A 25,196-nucleotide genomic window follows, 5' to 3' on the forward strand; every position below is an offset into this window, starting at 1 on the left:
AGCCAGACACAGAGAGGAATAACCAAACCCTTAAGTGGGAAATTCCTATAAATGGGAAGAGGTCTAGTACAGCCCTGAGTGTCAGCACCTTTTTGTGGGACTTTGTGAGAATGGACAAGGCCCTCCTAATCCATCCACCTGCTGGCCTGCCTGCACTCTGAGGACGAGAGCGCTAATTGGTAAAATGGGGAGAGGGGGAGGCAGCATTGTGTCCCTGCTGGGACCCTCTTCTCTTCCCAGAATGCTGGCTGGTAAACTAGAAAGAATTTAAGTGGGTGTCCAAATACCTCTACTAAGGGACCATCTCTAAAAGAACTGGACACAAGGAAATGAAGTTGGAGGGAGAGATAAGCGGCAAAGACCAGGAGGCAGGCAGAAATAGAGCTTCAGGTGCTGGTGGCGAAAATAACAGGTGCCCCCAGGAATGAGGCTGTCCTAGAATTGCAGGCAGCTGGCAGCTGCAGTGCAGGCGGCATGGAGAGCACAGCCAGCAGCTCGGAGCACAGCGAGAGTAGGTGGGCGCAGGTAGCAGGGCTGTGGCTGAGCCGAGCAAGCATGTGGGCATCTGGAGCTGAGGCGTGGCAAGTTCCAGACTCTGGTCATATGTGCCCCCCCACCCCCACCCCCACTCCCTCCTCCTGAAAGCCCTCAGAGCAGGCGTTCTCAACCCTGGACTCTGTTAGAATGACTGAGGAGCTTTTACAAATCCCAGATGCCTAGGAACTCTGATTGAGTTACTCTATGGTAGGGCCTGGGCTGCAATATTTTTTTTTTAACTCTACCTAAGTGATACTAATGAGGGACCAAAGCTGGGACTCTAGAAAGACACTGGACAAGGAAGGGCTGGGGTTCTGTCATTTGACAGGTGGGGTTTTGATCCAGCAGATAGAAGCCAAACTATCCAGGGGACTTCATGTGGGGTGGGAACTGCACGCCGGTGGGCTTGAGGCCCTTCTCCGACCAGGCTGCACACTGGAATTACCCAGGAGTTGTGCCCGGTGCCTCACGCAGGGATTCTGATTTAATTGGCATGGGGTGGGATGGACCAGGCAGCAGAGCTCTTTAAATCTCCTTGGGTGGCTTTAATGTACAGCAACGCTTGAGAGCCAGTGACTTGGGGGATATTAACATCACTCATGAGGTTCCCCTTTGGGATTCCCATAAACATTCAAGAGAAAAGGAGACTCTGGAAGGGATTTTACATTCTGTGTGAGTAGGTGGAGGTTCAGGGCCATCAGGATTTAGATGTTTGTACAAATGCCTTTATATTTGCAGTCAGGATGTTTCAGGGACATTACCCGGATAAGTATTTCCACAGTTCTTAGATCTGGGAAGGCAGTCAAACTGACAAGCCGAAGAGAACAATTGACAGACCCCTCGTAGGGTGACTTGCTCACCTGTCTGAAGCAGACAAATGGAGGTTTCACTTTAAAAGTCACAGATTCACTGTAGTGATCACAGCGTGCAAAACTGTTGCACTACATAAAAAATGGTGCTTCAACTAGAATGAGCTATTTAGGGGTATTTATTTTCACTACTTTCATCTTTAACTTGGGAGACTGCAGATTTGATTAATATTTATTGAATATCTAATAGGTGCGAGTCACTGTCTAAGGTGGTTTACTGAAAATTAGTATATTTCATCTTCATGACAACAACTGGTCAGTTAGGTCTTAAAAGCAGCTATTTTACTGAGGAGGAAACTGGCACACAGAGAGCTAACTCATCACACAACAAATAGACCTGGATGGGTTTAGGACAGATTCCAAGTTCAGGTTTTTTTTCCCACCTCACCAAGCTGCCTTTCTTCCACCTCTACTTATTGACTTAAAAGTATCCCACAGTTTAACTTTCATTTCCAGTTTTAGTTTCATAGGAGCATTTATTTGTGATGAATTTCATGAAATACCTTTGGAAAGTTGCTAAGTATACGATCCATATGAATCTAGACTTACCTACAGTATCCCATACTATAGATAATTCTAGGATAGAGAATTTTTGCCACCTAAAATTATTTGAAGCCTCAATAAATAATATCTTTTTAGAGTCAATACTCTTGAGAATGTTGAAATCAAATCTCCAATGTCTTCAGCTAAGGAGGTGGTATTCTTAAATGACAGTGATTCTAATTACTGTACTCTACCATGTATGAATTGAGAGAAAACTTGCCATGTCTATTTCTCAGAAGCTATGGCTAAGGCACACTTTGATAATTTTCAGAACTGTACAAAAGAAAGTTTAATGTTTTCTATATGATGAGGTAGACATGTAAAGAAGAATCAAACATGTGTTTAAAGTTATAATCTATGTGCAATTATTGTACATGTTTAAGAATTTTAGATCCCCAACCAGGGATCTAACCCATGCCCTCTGCATTGGACGCACGGAGTCTTAACCACTGGACCACCAGGGAAGTCCCAAGAATTTTAGATTCTTTAACATTCTCAAGAGCTTTCATCTTAGAACACCTTATTCTATTCACTGAATCCTTCCCCCACAAAGAACACATTTGTGTCATAAGTTATCAGTACTCTGAAAGCTCATATCACCATAAGGAACATACTCAACTACTTGGAAATAGATAGAAAAAAAATGCTGTTTCCAAAAGCGTATATTAGTACTTAATTTCAAGCAATTTACACCATGTTTTTCAGAGTTAAGCAAAATAAAAAAAATGTAAATTCATTGACAATGTTCAACTGGACATGAAAATAAAACACCCAGGTATCACTGGCAGAAAGTGATAGGATTGAAGCTGACTCCAGGTCCTGCTTCTAACATGAATTTTTTTTCAGAAACAGTATGTGCTAGTGGATTTTGTGATATAGAAACTTCTATGACAGAACACTAAAGTCTTCTAAGCTGCCTTGAGACTTGCTCCAATCTCTATGTTCATCAGTATCTTAATTTTACTTTGACTTGAATGTATATATTCTATGCCTTCTCAGAACTTTTAAGTGCTTTTAAGTGATTGATTCTTTCCTAAGTGTTTTCCTTGGCTGTGATTTATTATGATGATTTAAGTGGTAGCCTACAGGAGTTAAACTTCAGATCTGCTTTTAAAAGAGAGATGATTTCATTTCTATTGTTCATCTGAATATTCTAATGATTTAACGATTTATGCAATCAAAGCTTCTTTTTCTATCATTTTTTAAAAGGCCTCCCTCAACCTAGAAATTCCATTTGAAAAGAAAATGCTTTTTGATTTTAAATTGCAACAGAAGCTTCAGCTTATGCCACAGAACACAAAAGTGACTTTAAGCCTTTTTTTTTTTTTTTAAGTAAAATGTTAGTTGTACCATTAGTTTCCCAATGACTTAAGGGTTGCAGTTCAAAGAAAACCTCATGCCAAACTTATTTATTCCAAATATGTTTTTCTGATCCCACTGTCCAGCATCCCAACTCTTCCACCAGTTTCCAAATGTCAAGCCAAGCAACCACTAGGGTTGATAAAGAAACACTTAAATCTACCCTGCTGGTCAGCACAAAAGACTCAGAGGGATGCCAGGACCCCTAGCTCCGCCCTGGGAGTAAACCCGAGCTCTGTGGACCAAAAGAGTCTGGGGTCCCTAAATGATCCCATGATCTTTAATGTGAACAAATGATCCTCTTGCTAAAACATGCCCAACACCTGCATCCAAAACACATCATTGCCTGACCCTGGGGGAGTAGTTCCAGGGTTCTGGGAGAGGTGCCCAAATGCAGTGGGCTCCTGGAGAAATCTGTTACCACAGGAATATTGAGAAATCCAGTTAAAAAATTCACATTTTACGGTCAGTCAACTTCAAAAAGTCACGCTTTACCTTTCAAACTTTGAACTAGGTGAACAGAGAGATGATTTGTTTGTGGTTCCGCTGCACAGAAGTTACACATCATTTAAAATAATTTTTTAGAATTTATTTTCAAATGTTTAAAAGCACCAATAAATTATTTTTGTGTTTTATTGACTTTCAGATTTACTTGATTCTTGAAACATTATTATCTTTTAATTACTATGAGCTGGTCTTGAGTTTCAAAGTATCATCTGACAACTGATTTAATTTTTAATGTGTAAAATATGGGCTTTCTTCCCACAAACATAACTGTTTTTTTTTTTTTTAAGTGAAATCTGGGCAAGATAATTATTACACTCAGTTTTTACCATATGAAATCTTTAATAAGAAAAGCTTTTTGCTATAGCTTTGTGAATTGTTCCAACTTGCAATATATAACTCAATTTATTCGTAGATGCTTATGTTAAAAATTGCATTATATTTTAGACAATAGGTTAGGTGGACTAAACCCAACATTTATTGCTTTACAGGAGAGATCTACGCTATTATTTTTTGAAAAATATGCATAATAGCTCTTCACAAATGTTCACCTCATTAAAAAAGAAATGCCATTTCACTTTAGCTACAAAGACCTTTCCTTGACAAAGGCGCGTTGGCTACAATGGTCTGTTTGAATTATTTTTCTCTCTCTCTCAGATACATTTTTAGCATACCTCTACCTCCAGATGATTCGAAGGTATATGATATTTAAAGATGTAGGGTTTTTTTCATGGTTATGCATCAGTAACACAACAAAGGTCAGCTTTGCTATGTTTTGCATGTGGTATGCTCATATATCTGACTACTTCTACCTGTTTAGCCTCACTTACTGCACTTTCCCAGATTTCAGTGTGTTTGTCCTTTTCAAAGCATCCTCTGCTGGGTTAGAGCCATGACTTTTTGAATCATTAACACCTGCACAATGCCTCCCAGAAGCGAGAGAATACAAGTACTGAATTATACTGTGTGTCTCCAAGTCAGTCTTCACACAACCTTGGCATCTGGGAAACAGGGAAGGTAGGGCAACTGACACTGGACATGGGAGACCTGGGCTCTCGGCCTGGGTCTGCTCATGCACTTGTGGTATCTCCCTACACCAAAGATTCTTTCTTTTACTTTTTACTATTTTTTAACTTACTATGTCATGGGCAATGTTCCAGGCCACGATATAGATATCCTTCATTAAAATGAGGCTTGTGGATATATGCTGAGTAACAATTACCTAGACCATTTGGTCTTGTTTTTTCCTACCATTTCTCATCATCTACACCCACATTTTGTATTTTATAGAGAGTTAAGCTATAAAGAGGAAATGAGAAGGAACCCAGTGAAGGAAGGTTTGCATAGACTGCCTCTTTTCTAAGACAAGTTTCCCACATGTCATGTCCTCCCTGGTTTACTGCACTTCCAGCAGGAGGACGGACTGTGGACCACTTGTGGTGTGGGTTCTTTCATTCCCTCATCTGAGTCCCAATCCCCAAGGACAAGAAAAGGTGCCCTTGCTACTCTTTTGAAGAGAATCAAATAAGTAAAACTCAGCTGAATCCACTGTGGGCTCAGGAGAGTCCAGAGCAGAACTCTCAGGAAAGAGGAAGTTTGGGGATTGCAGTTTGCTTTCCTTGCCAAGAGAGCATTCAAAATCTCAAGAGGTCGGTGAGGCCAGGATACCCAAAAGGAGGCCTGAGGGGGTGAATCAGGTTCATTCATGAATGGGGATAATGATAGCTTCTACTTCACGGCATCAGAATCTGTAACAGAGTTCACTAAATAGCTGTTGACGAATGAATAGAATTGTGGTGAGGATTAAATAAGTTTTCACACACTCATTTTTACAGCATTTGTGGCACTTATATGCATGTTAGGTTTGGTTTTGGTTATTTTGTTTTTGTTTTGTTTTATTTGTTTTCTGAGTGCTAGAATTAGGACTCATAATTACATCTTGCAGTTCAAGCTTCTGATCTGTAATAGAATTATCTTATTCCATGAAGTCAAATTTAAAATGCTAAAAGAAGCTCAGTTGACATAGGCAAATGATGGATCACATTATAGCAATTTTTCAATGAATTTAGGTAGAGTAGCAACCAATCTGAAGCTGGTTAGACCAGAAAACAGGTAGTGGGGAATGCATGTCTTGACAGAGCAGTGAGAGGCCATATCTGCCCTTTAGCTGCCTGATTCTTGTCTCTGTTTGCTGTGTGCTGCAACAACTATTTGGATAGTGTTTTCAAGACTTCTGACAGACTTGAGAAAATGCATGGGCATTTTTCCATCTGGTCAGTAAGGGAAAACCTTGACCAGATAAAATAACTTGGATATTCTACCAACCATGATAATTCAGTTGCTTAGTAGCCACTTCTTGTTTATTAGCCACAAACCTCTCCATTCCTCAAAGGCAGGTATTCCTTCCCTTCTGCTTGCACAGTGTGTGTCACAGACTCAATAAATGCAGGCTGAAATAAACCATAAAGCTTAAACGAGGCTGCAGCTGCCTTCCAGGCTCTAAGAACAGGTGATACTCAGGCTAGACTCTTGGCAAGCATGACCCCAGATTTCTCATTCTCACTCCTCCATCCTGGAGTCATGGGGGGTGGCATCCCTTCCTCCCATCATAAATTTAAAATGAAGTAAGGCACTCCTTAGACAGACTTTTCTTTTGAGAAATTAGCTAAAAATACAGCATCAGATATAATGTCCAATTTTTTTAAGCTTCCATTTTTGAATTCTTCACTTTTTAATATATATCAACTACTTTATACTTTATAAATACTATACAAATTTATATAAATATCAAATACTTTATATAAATCTCAATCTCTCCCTTGAAGCCAGTAACCATTCATAGGTCACAGAGTCCTTGGAATTGAAAGCTACGACTTCTATTTTCTTCTCTGTTAAAATGTACTTCGAGTTTTCTTAAGAGTTAAAAATCCCTGCTCTAGTGTGTTCAGTTCATCCAATATATAAAACTATCCAACAAAACAGTGTTGGATCCTTCCAAAATCCACTCACAGATCCTTTTATGGGATGACATTCCCCAAACACAACTTCATAATGCCCTTGTTTTATCCAAACCCCTAGAGAGGATTACATATCAAAAACAATTAAAATTTTTTAGTAGAAATGGGGCCAAAATGCTTCAGATGAATACGAAATCCTCTAGGTCTTTTCCAAAAGCCAATGAACTTGGACTTTTTCTCCCTCCTGTGTTTTTATAAAAAACAATTTTTTTAAGTTTAACTTATGTTTTTCTTAACTATCTCAGTGTTGTGGTTTAGGCCATGGAAGGTTGACTTCCTTCCAGAAAGGCATCTCCCACCCTGGAGTGAGATACTGTGATTGTTGTTCCAGAGGCTTCTGGATCTGAACCTCAATGAGTTAGGTTCCCCCAAGGGTCACTGCATCCTGTTCAGACGCTCTCTCTCCTCCCACCATGGCCCTGGCTCTCTCCTCATCTTTAGGATGCACGTGTTCTCCTTCAGGCTTTTTTTCTTTTCCTTTCAAGTTAATGCTCTTGCTGGCTTTATATTTCCATTGTTTCATGTTGTTGATTTCCCCCACTTACGAATCATGACGATTAACCAAAGTCAAGTCCTGATTTACCACATAGTAAATACTCAAGAAATCTTTGTTGCCTTTTATTTCTTTTAAGCTAAAGGCACAAGTTAAAGTACAGAAGGCACTTTCTTCTCCTTACCCACTCCTAGCCATGTTAGGACTTTTTACTATGTTGGACCATATGAAACTGTGGCTATTTGATGTTTTCAACTACAGGAATGGCAATTTCGTATGATTCAACTAATACCATGCTGCTAAGCAGCTGGGCATTCTGTTTGCAAAGAGTTCCCACACTCACTACTAGGTGACCAACCAATGGTCCTGGTTAGCCCAGCACTGAGGGGCTCCCAGGATGTGAGATTTCAGTGCTACAACAGGAAAAGACCCCAGCAAACTGAGACTAGTTGGTCACCCTAGTCAGTACACTACAGTCAAATTCTGCTTTCTGTGATTTCTTATTTCCTAAATGTGTAAAGAAAAAAATGTCCAAATTTATCATAAAAATATAATCATCAGTAAGAGTTATTGAAGACCCACCATGTGCAGACACCTCAGTTAATTTGTTTAATCCTTCCAATAATTCTATGAGGTAGGAACTCTTCTTATCTCCATTTTACCAGTGGGTAAAAGGAGGCACAGAAAAGCAAAGTTGCCTGACTGGGGTCACAGAGCCTGCAGTGGTGGAGCAGGGAGCTGAGCCCAAAGAATCTGAACCCAAAGTTAGTGCTCAAAGGAGAAATATTCACTTCTCCCTTCCTTGGGTGTCTATGGTTTCTGCAAAGTCTGCCGATGAAAGTGGTTTCTGAGGAAAAGGAATGGATATAGTTTTCTCCATCCGTCTCCGGCTTTTGTCTTCTTTTTTTCCCTCCCACTTCCATGCCCTGGATATTTACTTTCGTTGCAGCCACTTAGCCTTGGTCATGCCACTGCCTAGCCCCAACCTGGTGGCATTCTCGTCACCTTGTCCCAGGTGCACATGCCCGGCTCTTAACATGAGGTGCCACTCTCTGTCCTCTAAGCCTGTCCCTCCCCTCTGCCTGGACCACCACTCCCTGCAAAACAGTTTCATATGTGGCCCATACCACCCCTTGGCTCTGCTCCCACTACTAAGGGGCAGAGAGGAGGAGGGCTAAGCATCAGGAGATGGGCCTGGTGCTAGATCTTGGAGAGTGTTGAGTCTTAAAAGTCATGCTAAGCAGTTTGGCTTTTATTTGACAGACAGTTAGGAGCCAGCTAAAGTTGATGGGCAACGGCAGGGGCACACTGTGTTTTAGAAAGATAAGTCAGAAGGTGGGCTGGGGCAGGGAGTCTCTAGGATTGCTTTCATCATATGAGAGCCGGCAAATTCTGATGCAATAGCGCTCAGCGTATACTGTGTGGCACCAAGACAACTAGTCAATTAGATGAAAACAATCATCCTAATCCAGTTACATCAGCCTTGTGATCATGTTTCCTGATTTTCACTCTCCTGAACCGATAGAAAATGCTAACAATGAAAAGACACAAGTTGTCAAGTTTTGTCAAGTGTCAATTAAATACTTTTCGCTGTACTGGATCCTACTGTGCTCCAATACGGCTAATATGTTTAGTTAAAATGATAGTCTATTAATCTTATGTTAAGGCGTAAAAAGGAACGACAGAACATATTTCATGCTATCTATGAAAGATGGTGAAAAGCAAAAACAAAAATGAAAATGTTAAATCTGTGAAGGGGAAACAGGTCATCACTGTTCTGGGTATATTTTTGTGCATTCCAAGTAGATTTGCCTAAAACTGCATGGAAAGAGTTTCAGAACTGGAAATGTAAAAACCTACTTTAAAATAAGAAAACATCTCCCCAAATAACCCTGGTCCCTAATACGGGGTAGATCTGCTTGAAATGAATGCAACAATTGTCCACGTCCACGTCCATAGTTCCGCAAGGGTGCCCAAGCCCCTCACCGCACAGGAAGCTTGCTATATATTTCAACACATAAGATAGCATATACTTTGCACTGAGACTTCCTTGCTAAGTTCAAGATCCTTACAATGGCTGCCAACTCCTAATATTTCAAAGACTGTCTACATTAATATCTTTCAAAGCCCCAAACCTTGGCAAGGAACAAAAATTGTTTTTGAATCTGCTTCAAGAATTAATATTAGAGAATAGGAGGTTTTCCTCTCAGCAAATTGAAGCTGAATAAATTGTTCTGTCTCCTTAGAAATGAAACTGATTGCTGGAGGTGAGCACAGCTGCGAGGGGGCAGTATGCAATGCTGGGGAGGGGCGTGTGTGGGCTCAGAGGGGCCTTTGTTCTCTTAAATTATTGGCAGATCAGTTTCTTTAAACCCAGTGTAGATGCTAAAATACAGGAAGTAAGTATATTAGCTTGGAGTTACATTAAAGACAGCTGGAACTGCTGGACGATTACTGCCTGTTTTCTTTGATTACTGCGTGCCCACAGAGCAGCCTGCTCCCAAGCATTTCTGGGCGGCTGCTCACGTCCTCGCCACCATGACAGGTGAATTGAAACAATCCTGTGTAGACCTGCATTCGGGCTATTCCTTGGAACAAGACAACAAGCCCAAGAGACTTTTCCTTGTGGCGCTTCTGGCGACTGCTTTGTCACTCCCTGCCCCATACAAGCAGGGATTCTGTGGTTTGATGGTTTGGTGTCGTTCCCCCTGTGGACTTAAAAGACCCAGACTTCAGAGGCACCTGCCAAAAGCTTTTGGTAATGGCTTTGACTTTGTTATTTTTTCTATTTATAAAAATAACATAATTCTTGTAGTATACCAGTAAATATAAAACAGAATAATGAGAGTGAAAGAAAATCTTACTGCCTAAAAGCAACCACTGTAACTGCTAATACTTTGGCTTTTTTTTTTTTTTTTTGCTGATCTGTTGCAAACTGCTTTTCTTTCAAATCATCACTTCTCTTTGTCTTTTAGAATATCATTGCATTTCCAAAGAACCAACACAGTTTCTCCATTCCTGATCAGAACAACTAATAGGTATTTTATTTACCCACAATTCCAGGATTTACAAATGTATGCTAAGAATTCATTGCATATTACCTGAACTTGGCATTTTTTTCTGCTAGTCTTTCTTAGCTATTTTAATTTAGTCAAGAATAAACTGTGTGTGTACAATTTTGTATCCTGCACCATCTACTTGACAGTTACAAACTAAGCATCTCCCATTAATTCTAAGTCTTCTTTGTTTTGTCATTACTGGTCAAATAGATGTATCTAGATCCATCTACTTTTCTTCTCTCACAACCTGTGGATTTTTATCATTTCATTCTTTCTTATTTATGTATCAGATTAAATCAGATGCCGCAACAATTTATTGACACCATCTAAGTGAAAGGGTATGTTTTAAAGGGATAAAATTGTTCTTCATTACAGACCCAGAAATATGCTGTTAAGGTTGTAATGACGTTTGAATGCTAATTCCTAAAGTAAAAGAAGAAATGGTTCCCCAAGAGACTCACAGAGCAAAGAGAAGATGGTAGGGAGATTTGAAGGACGAGATTCATATGCTACTTCAGCATTCTAGAGAGAGCATCTGTCACTAAGCTGACAGAGCCAGGGTCCTTACTTGTCACTTGCTATGTGATCTTAAATATGTCACTCAACAATCTGAGCCACAGAGGCTTCCTCTGGGAAATGGGAGAAATAATACTTACCTCACGCAGGTGCACTAGCATATAATCGATGCTTGTTGGAACTCTGTCCTTACTATGCAAGATGAGGTCTTTTTCATAATGGATTTGTGTGAATTTAAACAATATAAAAATAGAGAAATGACATTTTCAAAAGCCTTAAAAATATAAGAACCAGTTCCTTAACTGCATCCTCCTTTAGCTAGCATTTTTTACAACAGGTAGCCATATTTTTCCTAGGCTGACAATTTCTTTTGACATCTGTATAGCATTCAGTATACTTTGTTCATCTTGGTTGAGTATGGATATAGATCTCAAGAAATCTAATTCCATTAATTGGTCATAATGATGGACACTCTGGAAACCCAAACGATTAGTATAGGTAGAATTCTAGGGTCTTGTTTCAAAAAATATATGCAAAAACTGATTTTAGTACAGTCAAGCATTTTCGAAACAACTATATACGTATGAAGAAACAATGTGGCCACCACACAGTCTTCCCTGATTATTAAAGCTGATCCACTTTCTCCTCTTTCTGCACATTCTCCAATCCTATGCCACCCTTGCCTTCAGCTTGACTGTGATACCTGAGACTATTAGTTGGATGGGGAACCTATTAACCTTGATCCCTCATCTCAGTTCAGCCTCTATCCTTTTCCTCTCCTGTGAGAGCAGGGACTTGGATCTCCTCAGGGACTTGGGTCATCTTCTTCCCCCCGTGTGTCTTCAACCTCTCCATCCCTTCTAGCTATTTCTCCTCAGCACAGTGTTTTTCATCATAGACAACAGATACATTCTTCAATCCACCTCTTTACTTGGTTTCTCTGAGACAGTCAGTCCTCTCCTGATCTTCCTCCTCCTTTCTGGTCTTCCCTTTTCAGTCTTGCATCTGCTCTGCTAAGGCATCCATTCCCTGGACCACCCAGGGAATTCCCTGGTGGTCCAGTGGTTAGGACCTGGCACTTTCACTGCTGTGGGCCCAGGGTTCCATCCCTGGTTGGGGAGCTAAGATCCCGCAAGCCACACAGTGAGGCCAAAAAAAGAAGAAAAAAAAAAAGGACCCCCAATATCATGTCCTTTCAGCATATCAAAGAAATGTAACATTATTATTAGATTTCATTGTTTGACTTGGGTAAAGGAGACATCTATATTCAACTCTTTCTTCTTTTTACATAGCTTATGTGGCAGAAGTAAAAATAAAATATATGTACCATAAATATTTTGTTTCTTTCTCATTACCTTCTTACCTTAGATATTCACAATACACACAATCTTGTCATGATTGGTTGTCTTTCAACGATTAATAATTGAGAATCCCTATGTGCTAGACATTGAGGGGATTACAGAAAAATATAATGATAACAGTTACCCTTCATTGAGCCCCTCATGTTTGCCAGAAGGTTTACATAACAACAATGTTGCACAGTAGGTATTAAATTCTCCAATTCTACATGGAATAATGTTGAGGCTTCAAGTTTTCAAGTTCAAACAGCTTGCAACCAAAGAGCTGGGATTCAAGCTGTGTCTTTATAACTCAACACTTTCTTTTTATGACTCGACATTAAGTATAACAGTTCCTAAGAGGTACAAATTATTAGGAGGGGTGATTACTGGGGTTAGCTTTGAGTTTTGATAAAATTAATTATATGGTTTTTTTAAATTTATTCATTTGTTTTTCTAAAAATTAAGAAAAATATGAAGTTCTGCAAAGTTTGAGTTTTGTGAAAAGTAAAAATAAGTCACTCCTATCCACATTTTTCATTTTAATTTACATATCAATTTTTTCCTACCTTATGAAATCGTGCGTTTTGGAAGCAAAGATAAGCATTATATGAAAATACATTCAGAAAAGTTAAATGCTGGCCTTTTGCTGGTCACGCCTAAAAGCTGTAGAGTAGGAATTTTTACATGATTCAGGACGTGTTGAAGCTGTGTCTCCCTGACAGTTCATTAATTATTGACATTTTCTCTTTTTCTCTCCATGGAATTCTGGGACTGGAAGAGACCCTGTTATGTAGCCCCCATATGAAAATAAGCAATGACCTGAGAACCAAATGAAATCCGGGCAGGCCCAATGAGAATCAGGAGGTGTGGGTAACGAGAGGCAGGCAGTTGGCCTAATGAGGAACTTTACAGATCCTGTTTCTTTCTACTACCTTTTTTCTATTTTTCAGGGTAATCTTTTAGGTTGTGTTTTACTGAATTTTTAAGCATATTTTCACTTATGCTTTCTTACATTCTTATAAGTTTCTAATGTAGTGAATATAATGGCATGAAGTGGCAAGGTTGTGCCACAGTGTAGGTAAATATCCAGGGCAGTGTTAAAGTAGCACAGGGAAATCCTTGTTAGATCTGGTTGTTTCTATGCCACCCTGGTGCCCAGTCTTTTCCGCCCTTGGAAGCTGGTTATAATTGGAGGGAATACTAGATGCTTCAGGTCTTTCTTCTAGGTCAGGAAAGACAAGAAAGGATGATATATGAAGACTCAGATGAACTGACAATATGATGTAGAGGTGGAGTTTTATGGCTGTTTCCAAAATCAATGGAAAAGAAAGCTGGGACCAATTAAATACCTGTCATGGGCATACAAGGGAGAACTTGTGGTACACATACTAGGTTTTGACCATTTCTATGTAACAAGACTGTAAATTTCTCTATCCAACTATTATTTCCTTGAAAATAAGAATTATGTTTTATTTCTTATTGTATCCCCAGTGACTAGCACATCTTTAACATAAGGCAAACAGTCAACCAATATTTGGAAATAAATGGGAATTGAATTAAGAGGATACAAATAATGATTTTAAACTATTTTCAACTCTAATTTCCGGGCTAGACTTGTCTCCTAAATAGTTCTTACATATGAGCTACTATATCTACAATATCTCAGAAAACATTGGTGGGTTCTAGGTGGGGAAAGATGTATCCCCTGAGAAATTTAGACTTCAGGCTTGACCTTATGAGAGTTTATGGTTTAAATTTATATTGCCTATGATATCCACAATACCCAAACTTAAAAAATAAATTTAAAATGTGGTCCAGGTTGGAAATATGCCTGGAACAACTGGCAAAAACAAAAACAAAGCATCTTTGGCAAGCCACATTCTAGACAAAGGCCACAAAGATATCAACTCTGTTAAAACTCCACCATTAGCTCATAGATCAAAATTAAAAACACACAAGGAAACAAACCACCATGAGAGACAGCAGGAATAGCAAACAATAGAACTAGACCTCAAGATTTTGATACAATAAATAATTAGATAAAGATTATAAAAATTTATATTTAAAATATTAAAGAAATAAAAGATGGAAGCAAAAATGAGAAAATAAAGTAAATTATTAAAATGAGGCACAAACAGATCAAAGCATTTTAATATAAGTTATTGAAAGGGCGTACTAACAGAAATTCACTTTACATAAGATATGTATGTTATAATAGAATGCATAACTTCCAACCCAGTGGGAAATAAAGAAGGAAAAAAGTCAATCAATACAAAAGCAGGCAGGAAATGGGAACAACAACAACAAAACCCCCAAAGCATAGAAAAGTCAGAGTAATTTGAAAGCAGACAGTAGAAATAAAATCAAATACATTAATAGTGAACAAAACTGTAAATGGACTAAACTCATGAGTTAAAAGGAAGGGACTGTCAGATTTAACTTAAAAATTTTTTAATTGAAGTATTATAGTATACATAGGAGAAATACATATAAGTGCACAGCTTGCTGAATTTTTGTGAACTGAACTCAACTGTGTAAACAGCACCCAGGTCAAGAAGCATTATCAGCACCTCAAAAGCCTCTCTAATGCCCCTTACAGTCACTTCCCTGCTCTTCCCCAAAAGAGTAACCACAATCTTGACTCTAACAGCATAGATTAATTTTTCCTTTTATTTCAGAAGACTTCTAAAGTACAAAAAATAAATAAAGGAAAAGTTTGATCTATTTGACTTCACTAAAATAAAGAACATTTGTTCATCAAAAGACATCATAAAAACAGGAGAAAGGCTAGTCATAAACAAGAGAAAATATTTGCAATTTGACATATAACTACCAAAGGATCATATATTCCAGAATATATAAAGAATTCCTACAAATCAATAAGAAAAAGATAAACTACCCATTGATTTGAAAACTAGGGGCTTCCCTGGTGGCGCAGTGGTTGAGAATCTGCCTGCCAATGCAGGGGACACGGGTTCGAGCCCTGGTCTGGGAAGATCCCACATGCCACGGAGCAACTGGGCCCGTGAGCCACAACTACTGAGCCTGCGCGTCTGGAGCCTGTGCTCTGCAAGAAGAGAGGCCGCGATAGTGAGAGGCCCGCGCACCGCGATGAAGAGTGGCCCCCGCTCGCCGCAACTAGAGAAAGTCCTCGCACAGAAACGAAGACCCAACACAGCCAAAAATAAATAAATTAAAAAAAAAAAAAGATACAACAAGAGGAAAAAAGCTTAAAAAAAAAAAAAAACTGGACAAAGATATTAGATATTTCATATGAGAAGAAATCCTAATAGTCATCAATATATCACAAAATATTCAAATCAGTGGTCACATAGGGAATTCAAACCATAACTACCAGGTTGAAAAAAATTGAAAAATATAATTGAGTGGTTAAGAGTACAGATTCTGGCGTCAGCCTAGCTGGGTTCAAATCCCAGATCCACATATGTAGTTATTTGCTCTTGGGCAAGTTACTGTACTTCTTTGGGCTTTGGTTTCCTCATTTATTAAATGAGTCTATTCATTCTTCCTACCTCATAGAGGCATTAACCTCATTAGGATTTTTTTATTTGTTTAGGCCAAAATCTTTGTGTCATCTTTGACTTCATCTTTGGCCTTCAGCAAATCATCTCACTTCTATTTTAAAAATATATTCAGAATATTCTCTCCTCTCACCAGCCGCATCACTGCCACTCTAGTCCAGGTTCACTGACATCTCCCACCTGGACTATTACAATAACCATCAGACTGGCCCTTCTGCTTCATCACTGGCTTCTATTTGCAACACAGTAGCAAGAAGGATGGTGTTAAAGCATAATCAGAACCATGTCACTCTATTGCTCAAAACCCTCCAGTGCCTCTCATCTTCCTCAGTAAAAGCCAAAATCCTTCACTAAGTCCTTCAAGTTCCTAGATCACCGTGTTTATGGTTCTCATTCTGACCTCTTGCATTCTGCTTCTCTGTTCCAACCACACTGGGTTCCTTGATATTCTTCAGAGCCTTTGTGTTGCTGCTAGCTCTAATCGGGCTGTCCCTCTTCCAAATGTCTACCTGGCTTGCATCTTTACTTTTTTTTTAGGTCTTTACTTTGTCTCTACTTTAAGTCAGTAATCGTTTCATTGGACTCTATCTAAAATTTCAACATCCACCTTGATAATAATTTTTCAGCCTCCAGTGAGGGGAAACCAAAAGCCAAAAATAATCCAGAGCTATTGAAATTTCTGGGACAAAGTCAGTGAGAAGAAGGGGGTTGTTCAGCCAACACACTGAATAACCCTACTTTTTCCTACTTAGCTTCCTGTCTTGGCCACGTGGCACGTCAGATCATTTCTGACCTCTGCACTTTCCCTCTCAATATTTCTCCATCAGGCTTGCCCTCTCCTGGGGGGAGGGGGGTCGTTAACTCTAGCCTTCATTCTTGCAGGCAAGAGTATCAGGACTGCTGTCTAACAGCTGTGGCTCTCATCTCCCTGGCAGCAGAGTGAACTCCTTGGAGGGGGAAAAAAAACCTTGATATTTTATATCTCCCTTCCTGCTTTATTTTTTTAACCTTAGTTCATATCACTAATATGCTATATATTTTAGTTGTTTATCTTGTTTAATGTCTCCTCTACAGAATTTAAGTTCCAAAAGGCAAGTGTTTTTGTCAGTTGTGTTCACTACTGCATTTCCAGCACCTAGAATAGTGGCTGGTACATAGTAAGTCCTCAATAACTTTTTGTTGAGTGAATGTATAAATGAATGAATGAATGAGTGAATGCCTAGTTTGGGCAAGAGTGTGGAGCAACTGGAACATTTACACATTGCTGGTGGGAGTGTAAATTTGAGAAGCAATTTGACAGTACCAGTAAAGCAAAAGATCGATGTTCCTTGTGACCTAGCAGTTCCATTCCTAGTAGATACTCTCTGGTTAAGTGCTTCATACCTGCATTAGGAGACAGGTACAAGAATAATCAAAGTTCCACCGTTTGTAAAAGCAAAGAACTGGAAACAACCTGAATGTTCATCAACAGTAGAATGGATAACTGCATTTCCATTTCTTATATCATATAGCTGGGAAAATGAATGAATCAGAACTATAGCAAAACAACACGATGAATCTCAAAAACAAAATATTGAGCTATATATTCAATGTGATTTCATTTATATAAATTTGAAAAACATAACAACAAAATAATATATTGTTTACAGATATTAAGATTTGCAGAAAAAGTATAAAGAACAAGGCCATAAGGTACACAAAATTTAGGATAGTGATTACCACAGGGACAGAAAGGAAGGGATGGGATCACAGAGGAGCAGAGAGCAATTCTGAAGTATAAAGGCCATGTTCTTTTTCTTTAACAGTATGGGGAATGTGTAGACATATGTTATATTATCTATTTTTATATTTCATGGTTATAAGTATTCCATATTGTCTACTCAATATATAACAAGAATAATTTTAAACAAAAATCTAAAGAAAATGGTTAAAGAAAAAGATAGGCTAGTCATTGAACAGCAATTCCAATTGGTCAATAAACATGAGAAGTTGCCCAAACTCCCTATTAATCAGGGCGACAAATAAAATGATAATAAGATAATATTCATGAGATTGACAAAATTTTAAAATGTTGACCAGGCTAGGTGTTTTAAGGTTTTAGGGAACCAGATATTCTAATAAACTGCTCATGAAAAGGTAAAAAATATACTAATTTAGAGGGCAATTTTGTAGTATCTATTAAATTAGTCATGTGTAAACCTACAACCAGCAAATTTTTTAAATGATACTATATTTTCCTTTATCATATTTTCAAAATAATACTGTTTTTGAAAAACATGTACAAAAAATATATTTTAATGAGAATACCTTTCTAGATAAAAATGGACTACATGGGATGGATGTGGGAGGGACCAGGAGGAATAGTCAAAGGGGACTCTATCATCTGAAATGTTCTAATGATTTCTAAGCATATTTATGTATTGTTTGTTTAATTGTATTTAATTTTACAAAAGAAATACAATTAAAGCTGCACATCAAAATTTTCAACTAATTAAATGTAGTATTGACATGAAATTAGAGCATTTATATCCTTTAATGTTTATGTTAAAAACTACAAAGAATTTAAATTTAATGAGTAAAAATATCAGTTTAAGAGTTAAGAAAAGGAACAAGCAGAACAAGTCCAAAGAACAAAATTAAGTAAAAAATAAAGGTAAAAGCAGTAAAAAGGAAAGAAAAGAAATAGAAAGCAAAACTACAATAGAGAGGATCAACAAAGCCAAAAATTGTTTCTTTGGAAAAAACCCAATAAAATAGACAATCTGGATAAGGCAAAAAAAAAAACCAACAAAAATTAACAATGTTAGAAAAGAAAAGGAGGACATTACCATAGGTGCTGTGGAGGTTAAAAAGATAAGAAGATGTCATACACAATCGATGCAAATAAATCTAAAAACTTAGGTGAAAAGGACAATTTCCTAGAACCATATAACTTACCAAAACTGTTTGAAGGGGCTCCCCGTTTTTTGTTTTCCATTCCCCTCCCCCTCCCTTCCCCGTCCCGGACGACTGGATCCTGAGGAGACAGCTGCAGGGGCAGCTGCTGAATTCTCGGTGAAGGTTTTTCACTTCTCCCATCCCCTTCTCTCCCCACCCCATGCATTAATATTATTCTTTTGAAGATTCTGCATTGTCAAGCTGCCAAAGTGGAGAGTGCGATGGTAGAAGCGGCTGCTTCTCGTTTCAGTGCTTCTTCGGGCGGAGGAGGAAGTAAGGGTGCACCTCAGCGCTACCCCAAGACTGCTGGCAACAGCGAGTTCCTGGGGAAAACCCCAGGGCAAAACGCTCAGAAATGGATTCCTGCATCAAGCACTAGACGAGATGACAACTCCGCAGCAAACAACTCCGCAAATGAAAAAGAACGACATGGGCTTCCCTGGTGGCGCAGTGGTTGAGAATCTGCCTGCCAATGCAGGGGACACGGGTTCGAGCCCTGGTCTGGGAAGATCCCACATGCCGCGGAGCGACTAGGCCCGTGAGCCACAGCTACTGAGCCTGCGCGTCTGGAGCCTGAGCTCCGCAACAAGAGAGGCCACGATAGTGAGAGGCCCGCGCACCACGATGAAGAGTGGCCCCCGCTTGCCGCAACTAGAGAAAGCCCTCACACAGAAACGAAGACCCAACACAGCCATAAATAAATAAATAAACCCAAAGTTTAAAAAAAAAAAAAAAAAAAAAAAAAAAGAAGAACATGATGCAATCTTCAGGAAAGTAAGAGGCATACTAAATAAGCTTACTCCTGAGAAGTTTGACAAGCTATGCCTTGAGTTCCTCAATGTGGGTGTAGAGTCTAAACTCATCCTTTAAGGGGTCATACTGCTGATTGTGGACAAAGCCCTAGAAGAGCCAAAATATAGCTCACTGTATGCTCAGCTATGTCTGTGATTGGCAGAAGATGCACCAAACTTTGATGGTCCAGCAGCAGAGGGTCAACCAGGACAGAAGCAAAGCACAACATTCAGACGCCTCCTAATTTCCAAATTACAAGATGAATTTGAAAACCGAACCAGAAATGTTGATGTCTGTGATAAGCATGAAAATCCCCTCCTCCCCGAGGAGGAGGAACAGAGAGCCATTGCTAAGATCAAGATGTTGGGGAACATCAAATTCATTGGAGAACTTGGAAAGCTTGATCTTATTCATGAATCTATCCTTCATAAGTGCATCAAAACACTTTTGGAAAAAAAGAAGAGAGTCCAACTCAAAGATATGGGAGAGGATTTAGAGTGCCTCTGTCAGATAATGAGGACAGTGGGACCTAGGTTAGACCATGAACAAGCCAAGTCCTTAGTGGATCAGTACTTTGCCCGAATGTGCTCCTTGATGTTAAGTAAGGAATTGCCGCTGCAGGATACTGTAGAGTTGAGAGAACACCATTGAGTTCCTCGCAAGGCTTTTCTTGACAATGGAACAAAGACGATCAATCAAATCCATCAAGATGCATTAAAAGATCTAGGAGTGTTTATTCCTGCTCCTATGGCTCAAGGGATGAGAAGTGACTTCTTTCTGGAGGGACCGTTCATGCCACCCAGGATGAAAATGGATAGGGATGCACTTGGAGGACCTGCTGATGTGTTTGGACAAATGCCAGGTAGCAGAGTTGGTACTGGTCCAGGAGTTATCCAGGATAGATTTTCACCCACCCTGGGGCATCATCGTTCAACTCAACTCTTCAATGGCCATGGGGGACACATCATGCCTCCCACACAATCGCAGTTTAGGGAGATGGGAGGCAAGTTTATGAAAACCAGGGGCTAAACCAGCTCTACCATAACGAGAGTCAGGGACTCTTATCCCAGCTGCAAGGACAGTCGAAGGATATGCCACCTTGGTTTTCTAAGGACAGCTTAATGCAAATGAGATTAGCCTGAGGCCTGCTCAGTCTTTCCTAATGAATAAAAATCAAGTGCCAGATAACTATGATTTCTCCTAGTGCACAACCACCACTCACTCAAACACCACCTCTGGGACAGACACCTCAGCTTGGTCTCAAAACTAATCCACCACTTATTCAGGAAAAGCCTGCCAAGACCAGTAAAAAGCCACCACCATCAAAGGAAGAGCTGCTTAAATTAACCGAAACTGTCGTAACCGAATATTTGAATAGTGGAAATGTAAACGAAGCTGTCAATGGTGTAAGAGAGATGAGGGCTCCTAAACATTTTCTCCCCGAGATGTTAAGCAAAGTAATCATCCTGTCACTAGACAGAAGTGATGAAGATAAAGAAAAAGCAAGTTCTGTGATCAGTTTACTCAAACAGGAAGGGATAGCCACAAGTGACAACTTCATGCAGGCTTTCCTTAATGTATTGGACCAGTGCCCCAAACTGGAGGTTGACATCCCCTTGGTGAAATCATATTTAGCACAGTTTGCAGCTCGTGCTATCATTTTGGAGCTGCAGCATTTCAGAACTAGCTCAACCACTGGAAAGTGGCACCCATTTTCCTCTCTTCTTACTTTGTCTTCAGCAATTAGCTAAATTACAAGCTCGAGAATGGTTAACAGAGCTTTTCCAACAAAGCAAGGTCAATATGCAGAAAATGCTCCCAGAAATTGACCAGAATAAGGACCGCATGTTGGAGATCTTGGAAGGAAAGGGACAGTTTCTTACTCCCGCTCCTCCAATTGGAGAAGGAACTGTTAAAGCAAATAAAGTTGGATCCATCTCCTCAAACCATGTATAAGTGGATTAAAGATAACATCTCTCCCAAACTTCATGTAGATAAAGGATTTGTGAACATCTTAATGACTAGCTTCTTACAGTACGTTTCTAGTGAAGTAAACCCACCCAGTGATGAAACAGATTCTTCCTCTGCTCCTTCCAAAGAACAGTTAGAGCAGGAAAAACAATTGCTTCTTTCCTTCAAGCCAGTAATGCAGAAATTCCTTCATGATCACGCTGATCTACAAGTCAGTGCCCTCTATGCTCTTCAGGTGCACTGCTACAATAGCAACTTCCTGAAAGGCATGTTACTTCACATTTTGTTCACTTCTATGACATGGAGATTATTGAAGAAGAAGCTTTCTTGGCTTGGAAAGAAGATATAACCCAAGAGTTTCCAGGGAAAGGCAAGGCTTTGTTCCAGGTGAATCAGTGGCTAACCTGGCTAGAAACTGCTGGAGAAGAAGAATCAGAGGAAGAAGCTGACTAAAAAAACCAGCCAAAGCCTTAAATTGTGCAAAACATACTGGTGCTATGATGTAACTGCATTTGACCTAACCACTACGAAAATTCATTCCACTGTAGCATTTTCACAATATTTAAAGCAGAAGCACGTCAGTTAGGATTTCTTTCTGCATAAGGTTTTTTTGTTGTGTAATGTCTTAATCATAGTCTACCGTCAAATATTTTAGGAGTATCTTTAATGTTTAGATAGTATATTAGCAGCATGCAATAATTACATCAAGTTCTCAAGCAGAGGCAGTCTATCGCAAGGACCTTCTTTGCTGCCAGTTATCATAGGCTGTTTTGTTTTGTTTTTTCTTTTTTTTGTCTGTGTTGGGTCTTCGTTTCTGTGCGAGGGCTTTCTCTAGTTATGGCGAGCGGGGGCCACTCTTCATCGCGGTGCGCGGGCCTCTCACCGTCGCGGCCTCTCTTGTTGCGGAGCACAGGCTCCAGACGTGCAGGCTCAACAGTTGTGGCTCACGGGCCCAGTTGCTCCGCGGCATGTGGGATCTTCCCAGACCAGGGCTCGAACCCGTGTCCCCTGCATTGGCAGGCAGATTCTCAACCACTGCGCCACCAGGGAAGCCCGATAGGCTGTTTTAAGTTAGAAAACTGAAGAGCAACACTGAATACTGTAGAAATGCACTTTGCTCAGTAATACTTGAGTTGTTGCAATATTTGATTATCCATTTGGTTGTTACAGAAAAATGCTTAACTGTAATTGATGGTTGCTGCCGTAATAGTGTTATTGCCTGTATTTCTACCTCTAGTAAAGGGCTTTATGTGCTAGATTTTAATATCCTTGAGCCTGGGCAAGTGCACAAGTCTTTTTAAAAGAAACATGGTTTACTTGCACAAAACTGATCAGTTTTGAGAGATCGTAAATGCCCTTGAAGTGGTCTTTGTGGGTGTGAAACAAATGGTGAGAATTTGAATTGGTCCCTCTTATTATAGTATTGAAATTAAGTCTACTTAATTTATCAAGTCATGTTCATGCCCTGATTTTATATACTTGTATCTATCAATAAACATTGTGATACTCGAAAAAAAAAAAAAAAACTGTCTGAAGGGGAAAAAGAATTAAGTAGACCTATAATCATTAAAGAAATTGAATCAGTTGCTAAAAATCCATTCACCAAAAAAAAACCAAGGCCCAGATTGTTCCATAGGTGAGTTCTATCTAACTTTCAAGAAACAGATCATTCAATTTTATACTTACCTTTTAAGAAAAAAGATAAAGGAGGAATGCTTCCCAAGTCATTTAATGACACTATTATAATACTCCTGAAATAAAAACCAGTCAATGGCAGTAATAAAAATGAAACATGTATGCCAATCTCACTTATGAACATAGATACAAAGATTGTGAAAACAATATCAGCAATCCAAATTCATCAATGTAAAACAAAAGTGCATTATGACTGAGCTGGGTTTGTCCCAGGAATGTAAGAATGCTCTAATATTAAAATATTGTAAGTATAATTTACCACATAAACAAATGAAAAGAAAATATCTCAGTAGATTTAGAAAAAGCACTGAATATGAAAGATTCAACAAATATTTATTTTAAAAATTCCTGGCAAAGTATAGAAGGGAAGAATTTCCTTTATCTGATAAAATGTATCTGGTAAAAAGCCATAGGAAACATCATACATGGCAGTGAACCTTCAGAAGTGTAATCCCTTTTAAATTGTTTAAGTATTCTTCTTTTGATGTATGTTTTGGTTGTCTTCCATATCTTTTTATTTTAAGCAATGAACATCTTGATGTAATCTATGTATACTTGTCACATTATTTGCTTAGGAAAAATTCCAAGAAGTAGAATTGTTCAGATTTAGGTTTTACATCTTATAAATTTTATTATATTTTCTTAAATTTCCATGAAGGAAGATTGTGCAAACTTACAGTGACACAGGCAATTCCTTAGAGTTCCCTTTTTATTCACTTTGTTTATTCAATAGATATTTATTGAGCATTATGATATGCTAAGCTCTCTGCTGGGAGTTGGTGTTCAGTGACAAACACAACAAATGTGCTAGGTGCCCTTCTGAAACTTATAGATTAGTTTTGGGGTCATCTGTATATCTTCTTTAAGAAATTGCTTGTTTGTGACTTATCCATTTTTCTGAATTTTCGGTTTGATTTTCCAGAAGTCAAGATTCTAGGATATTTGGCGTCTGAAGTATAAGGGGTACAAGGAATGAAATCTCTTGGGGTAGAGTAACTTTGTTTTCCAAACCAAAAATAGAATAGAGGATAGAAAAGCACAATAGTACTTAGATGGGGACAAAAGAACAAAGTGTCTGAAAATAGGTCGGTCCCCAAAAGTCTGAAATATATGATTTCCTCACCCATGGAAAGGGAGGAAGTGCCACACACAGAGAGGCCAAGGGCATAGGCCATAGACTACCTCATATCCCCAGTTTTGCCTTTTCAGTAGTTTGACGCAAATTAAACTCAGAAACCCCTATGGAGGAGAACACTTCAATACCATTTATCATTCTCAATCAGTAACTTTAACTTTAAAAATAATACAAAATTCAGTGATGACAAGATAGCAAACTAGCTTCAGCTGCTGACTCCTTCTTCCCAAATGAAACCTGGATAAACTACGTAATTGAGAGAAAACATGGAACCAAGCAAGTAATAAAAACTATAAGAATACCTGGAGAGGCCAGAGGTGGTCGAAGTGGTATGAAGGATGGCCACACCTGCACAGCAGCGAAAGCAGGAGCCCGAAGAGAGAATCAGTTAGAGATTTTAACTTCTGCATTTGCCTCTTGCCCTTATTGTTTTGGGGTGATCTTCGCCTGCCTCATTGCAATAGCCTAGAGCATCCATTGTGGTAGCCCTGGAAGTAGCATCTGGGCAGTGAAGAAGTTGATAAAAGTGCAGGATGACCAGTTGCCCTGCCTTTGAGCATCCTCTGTCCTCCATCTCCTGTGCCTCCAAACCCCCAGGATGATGGAAAATGACCTAGAGAGACTGCCTCTTCCCAGTGTTGCTATGTTCTAAGGGTTTAAGGGTGAATCCCTGACAGAGGAATTGCCAGAGGAGTGAAACCAATTCATTTTTGGGGGGTGATCAAAAGTTTGATGGTGCTGAGGGCTTTCTCCACCCTGGAGCTCATCCCTGCTCATCTCCTAAAAATCACTGAAGGAACACTCTAGTGTGTGTCCCTCGTAACATTTCCTCATAACATTGGCAGACAGGATTGACCCCAGGAAAATATGGGCTCACAGGCCAAAAT

The 25,196-nt window shown here is 39.3% G+C and overlaps 1 protein-coding gene and 1 pseudogene across 1 annotated transcript in view; both read left to right on the top strand.

Annotated features, from left to right (window-relative positions):
• SLC9A9 (solute carrier family 9 member A9) overlaps positions 1-25,196 on the top strand; it is a 546,145-nt gene that overhangs the window by 297,856 nt on the left and 223,093 nt on the right. The gene's annotated exons all lie outside the window — the stretch shown is intronic.
• Positions 19,575-21,947, top strand: LOC133093656 (eukaryotic translation initiation factor 4 gamma 2-like; annotated as a pseudogene).

The sequence above is a fragment of the Eubalaena glacialis genome, chromosome 6 (genome assembly GCF_028564815.1).
Source record: "Eubalaena glacialis isolate mEubGla1 chromosome 6, mEubGla1.1.hap2.+ XY, whole genome shotgun sequence".
NCBI classification, from domain to species: domain Eukaryota; kingdom Metazoa; phylum Chordata; class Mammalia; order Artiodactyla; family Balaenidae; genus Eubalaena; species Eubalaena glacialis.